Here is a 6,069-nt window from a genome sequence, read left to right on the forward strand (position 1 = left end):
ATAAAATTATTATCTTATGTTCGAGTGTGTGTTGTGCTTTATCATGTGATCTACTGTTCACACCCACGCAGATTATACAGGGATGAGCCTAATCATTGTACGAGTTTCAAGTAGTCAAATTAGAGAGACAAGAACGAAACCAGAACTCTGAATTGCGATGCGGGCAAATCTTTCAGATTTCCTATTTACACCTATTTTAGGTCACTTAATTTTTTTGCTATTATACTCCTAATTAAATCAACTCTAATGCAAGCGGTCTGAATGCTCAGCATCTCCATCAATGGTCTACCATCTCAAACTGCTCTGCAGTTGTATATCACGTTGCACTTCCGCTAAAGTTGGATACTTCCTGGGTAATATATTTTAGACTCCAGCCCTTACCTTAGACAGAAAGGCCAGCAGCCACACAACCACAGTTTGACAGAGGTCCCCAAAAAGCCCCCCTATAACATGCAGTGCATGATACTGTCCGGCTACAATGAATGAATGAGACCATTCTGACCTGATAAGGAACAGATGGGGTCAAGCTTATCAACACACAACGTGGATTCATTACAAGGTGGTCCAAACAGCAGCAGGTGTTATTAAAAGTCAGGTAACCCCATTCCTGAAAAAGTCGAAAACATCACTGAGATTTACTTATATATACCAATTTTACCAATTTTGCTGGGACTTTAGGTATTAATTCAATAGCAGCCTGAATGTCCTCATGCCAGCCCCATAACTGCAGGAGTCTATTTCATGGCTAAGAGGCAAGATGAAAGCACGACATGAGGTGATTCCTACTTCACACATTTGGAACTGGATGCAGGTGGATGAATCTGCATTACTTTGTGCATTATGTGTTGCGAGCTACAATTGGGCGAGCTCCTTAGCTTTGACAAACTTTCTATGGCTGTCAGAGATCACACCGCAGCTTCCAGAGGGCTCCAAAAGAGCTTCGCTAGTGTGTGAATGGAATCTCGCTCCCATCCAAGCATACAGGACCGTCCTTAGGGTTCAATGGTAAGCAACTATCCTATCACAACTTATGGATGACCCCACAGCAACATCAATGGTGAAGGTATTGAGCATCTGTTATACCGCTGCACACACAGCACAGCTGCGGTCATTGGACTGTGAGCAGAGGCCCTCTTCAAAGCAAGTGCAAAGCATTTGGCTCTGCACCATCAACATTTTATTATATATAAACAACTCGACGAGGTCCGATGACATTTCCTAACCCAATAATAGTAAAACTCAAAGACAGATAATGTTTGCATTTCATCTAATAGAACTTCAAATCAACTACTCAAATGTTCATAATTGCCTAAGATTGTACTTAAATTTGTTTTCAAAATGCTGCATTCCTAGTCTCTCCTGCCGATTACAGTCTTTTAGAAGGAAGGTCACCTAGTGTGCTCAGAGCCATTATTGCTGAGAATTCTGCATTGCAGTGGAGAACTCCAGGAATCAGTGCTCTCAATCCATGCATGAGCACAGAATTCAACCCCAAGTAATTTCAAGAACCAAAAGGCACCTACTGAGTTTGGAGGTGGTGACCACCAAGGACCTTAAGCAATACAAAACAAATTCACTGTCAGTGAAACACATCAGACCAAAAGAAATTAATCAAGCAGAGCGAGCAACCCCACCTATAATGTTATTTGTAAGCTCTGAGAGATCATACAACTGTCTTAAAGTTCAGTGGTAGCAAATTCCACCGTATGACAGCAGCTACAGAAAAGGTACAGCAGCCACACGTTTTGGTGTACACTCTAGGAACAGAGCTCTTTTCGTTTTGTGGGGCAGGTTATGCTAAATACAGGAGAACGTATTGGTTATGGAGGCAAACAAACGTTCAAGGGTATAGATCAGAGCATTGCGTGAAAATTTATGATAAAGGCGGAAGGCCTGGCATGTTTATTGTGGACATCAGATGTTAGAGGTAATTGACATTTAAGGGCGGACCATTATTCTTCTTTATTAAAGGCCTGCCTAGAGAGATTTTTGTTGTACTGAATCTGAGATTACTGTATTTGGCAATGGTTTAGGTATTGGTTACTCCCTCTGACAAATTGTTTGGATAGAAGATTTGTACTGTGGTAAGACTTGTTAGGCCATATCAGGAGAGAGAGAGTATTGTGCTTCCTCACCTGTAACTTTGCATACTTTGTCATTTTAGGACTATGTCTGATGGTTGTGGTATGGAATAGCTTATGCTCAATACAGCAGGCTGAGATGGCTTGGTGACAAGCCAATGACAAAGGCTATTTGGCCGATTATTTCAATGGGAAGCATTGTCACATGCCACAGGCCTGTTTTTAACATTATGAAATGTTATGACAAAGGTAATAGACCTGGTTTATTTATTGTGAAAAGCATTGGAGCCAATAGGCCTTCAAGAGTGGATTGTTAACACTCTGAGGCTGTAGACAGGTATTTTGGTACATGAAATTTCACTGAATAATGCAGTATGCCAGGGTTTTGGTGTAGATCCCACCCTCTGGCCAATTGCAGGGGTAGAACATGTTCACTGAGATAATTCTTGTTATGCCCTTTCGAGAGTGGTTATCATTTTAATCATATTTGTAATTTTAGAACTGAATACATGATGGATGCCAGCTTATGCACAGTTCAGTACGCCTGTGTTGTCAAGTGAATGGTAACGGGTATACAGAATATTTTCTCAACGGGAAAAGTTATGTCAGATTACACTCACCTGATCAGTTTATTATGAAGAGGCTGGACACAGTCAGTGGGCTTAACTTACTTATTGTGAAAACATGTTAAGGGCAGTAGACTTTTAATGGTGGACTGTAATTACACTGTGAAATGTTGGTATTTTGTTACATGACATTTCGCAGATTACCACAGTCAGCAATGGTTTTGATGTTGGCAACCCACCTGAACAAATACTGAGGAAAGAACATTTGCACTACACAGACGGAGGGCACATGGCAATAGAGCCAATATTTTAATTACTCAGCTTCCATACATGGTAGGATACAGAATAAGACAGTGGGTCAGACAACGTCAGCCACTGATTCTATTGCCCTGCGAGTGACAGCATTTGTCTGAACACATGTGCACATCCAGCTGAAAATAAGTGTGCTTCAGTGTGAGGGCTAGTGGACAGTCCTGTAGTTTTTAATTTTCTTCTTTTAAATGTGCCCCCTTTAATTTATTTCCTTGTTCTCGTTATGTTTTATTTTAAGAGCATACTACATCTCCCAAACAGTGCTTAACAAGCTGCTTGGTTGGCGCTCATTTCATCTCAGGTGTAGCGCATCACACAAGGGTGGTGACTAAACCAGGCACCATAATGGAAAGGAAATGTCAACAGTGCATCACAGTTTTCCCATTCCAAGATAGCCCACATGTTGGTTTTAAATGTGTCGGTTTGCTTGAACTTTAAAACAAACAAACACTATGTACAATACCATTGCAAGATGGCCACCCACTGCTGTGCTTACATTTATTTATTACATGCATATGCCTGTTTAGGTGGCAGTATGTTTTCTTTTTTCTACTGTTGTTCATTTAATTTATCTTGCATATTTAGTTGCATTTGTGTGTGTTTTGGCCGTGTAAGTGAGTGAGAGCAAGAATGAGTCAATCGGTGGGTGAATGGGTGCATGAGAGCCCCGATGAATAAGAGTGCATATGTGATAACTCATTGCATGCCTAAACCGAACAATGACTGAAGAGGAACTTTCATTTAAAAGCTAGAGCTATCGGCATTGCCAATGCTTATTTTATATGTCATTATTTCACGAAACACGTAGGGACTCCAAAGTAATACTGCAATACCAGTGAGCAGGAATTATCTCAAAGGAAGTGCCGTTATACGAGTGGATAAGCAATTCTTGCAGTAAACAAAACCCCTCAAAATATCACTGACTCGCAACCAAAAACCTAAAATGTAATCAATTCACCCCAACTCAAACTAATCTTGTTCCTACAATGTACCCAAATCACAGGATTCACTAATTGCCCACGAATAACCGAGCAAGGGTAGCCAGCAAGCCAAGGCTTTGTAAAAGGATTTTTGAGAAAAATCTATTTTGACTTGTGGTTCTCCAGCACATATTTCAGTGCCACACTGTTGCCACACTCTATCGTCTTTACCAAGCACCAGATGCATAATTCCTTCTATTCGATGGCGTAGGAAGTTTTTGTAGCAGAAAAATGTACCTGCTTATGAGTTCTGATGCATTGCTAAGTGAGGTTTAAAGGACTGTAATGCTGATACCCTCGGCCAATCAGTCCACGTTCAGCAATGGAAAGGCAGTGATGCAGGGTGTGGTTCTCCATCTTGGGCAGATCATCGGGTCTGCCCGACATTCTCTTGTTGGCTCCTCTGACAGGAGACAAAAGGTCTTAAATCCATCAATGCCTTACAATGCTAGAGACATGTAGATCATCCTGGTACTGGATTATTTCAGCTTCAGAATGGCTTTTGGAAGGACAGCGATGAAGGAGATGTAGGAGAAAAGGCAGGGGAAAGCAGCCGATCAAAAAAGGTATCCTCTTTTAAATGTTTTTCAGATACCCGTACACAAAACATCTGAGTTTTCTGTTTCTTCCTGTTGTGAACAGGTCTACTGTGTGGTTCTCTACTGATGAAAGGTTCTGCACAGAATGCTGCAAGACCTCTGTTGGCAAAGATACATTTATATGTATTTAGATCTGCTCGTTTTTCGTTCAGGGGAGGACTACTGTGATTTGCAGACTTCTGTCTAGGGACCTGGGCCAGTCCCTTTGATCTTTCCTCATGAGGTATTGGTTCTCATTCCACCCAGTGTCTGCTTACTGAGCATCACCAGCATATTTACGCAATAGTGCTGCTTCTCTAGGACCCAAGGACCCTCAATCTTCAAATGCGCCCATACTTCCTCTCAGTCTATCCTATCATAGAATTGTCTTAGTGACTGAAGGGGAAATTCCTTCTGGAACGGTATTTTCTTTAATAGGTATCTATGGTAAAACCTTGGTCATTACAAGTTACTCAAAATCTCAGATGGGCCTGGTAACAGCAGTTACCTGTTTCTTTGGGATTATATGTAACATGATACTCCACTAGCCCTAATAGTTTCACCCGTGGACTCCAGCTCTTCAAAGCAGCAGAAACTGCCAGATGAAAAGTCTGGCAGGAATGTGGAATGACTATGGAAATCGGAGGTGTTGGATCTGATTTCTTCGATTATTCCCCATTCTTAAGTGGAACCTTAGGGCCCAACTTCTAACCAGTCATAGTTAAAACTCTTCAATGAAACTATTCAAGCTAGTCACCCTAATGACGGGGGCCTGAACTAACAGAGCCAATAACAGGCCAGTCACAATACAGTCCAGGAGAGCTATCATCAGGCTTTGAGTGAGCTATACTTTTTTTATCCCAACTCCTTAACCTCTGCCACCCCTCATCCATTCAACTCTTTGGCTGCATCTCGTGTGCAGCCACTCGTGAGCCACTATGAAAATGCAAACTGCTCTCCATCCCAGAAGAGGCCAAATCTGTCAAAATGGAGTTTGAAGGGAGAACTGAAGAAAAATACATTATCAGTGTATTGAAGAAAGCCCATTCCCTGAACGATATACTATTGTGACCTCTGCATTAAGAACAGATCCTACCAAACTGCATTTTAGTGATTTACCTGGGATCCCAGAAGCTGGAGAAGGTCAGAGCTCAAATACTAGTCCGAAGAAATTTTTTGGTAAAATGTCAGTTTCCGAAGCCAATAATTCAAATATGCAGAAACAAACATTTTAAACTGAGGGGAACAGCTAGTACACCACCCTGCATTTAGAAAGAAGCTTGAGGCTGAATTTCTCTACCACAAATCCTAAGAACTTCCAGTGTTTTTAAGAAATGGAAGTGTGTATCTAGCAGACCACCTCCGAATACAGAGTAGGTCTGGATAATAATGATGTATTAAACACTTTCATACTTTTTCGAGTTGTTTGCTTTTCTTGGTCTAGCCTGTGCTCATTTTCCAGATCCTTGCTTTTGGTTGAGATGCTTCAGAAGTTAACAATAAAAACCCTTTTATGCCTTTGCCAATATTGTGTTGCCTTTTTGACTGAAGA

The sequence above is a fragment of the Pleurodeles waltl genome, chromosome 11 (assembly GCF_031143425.1).
Source record: "Pleurodeles waltl isolate 20211129_DDA chromosome 11, aPleWal1.hap1.20221129, whole genome shotgun sequence".
Taxonomy (NCBI): domain Eukaryota; kingdom Metazoa; phylum Chordata; class Amphibia; order Caudata; family Salamandridae; genus Pleurodeles; species Pleurodeles waltl.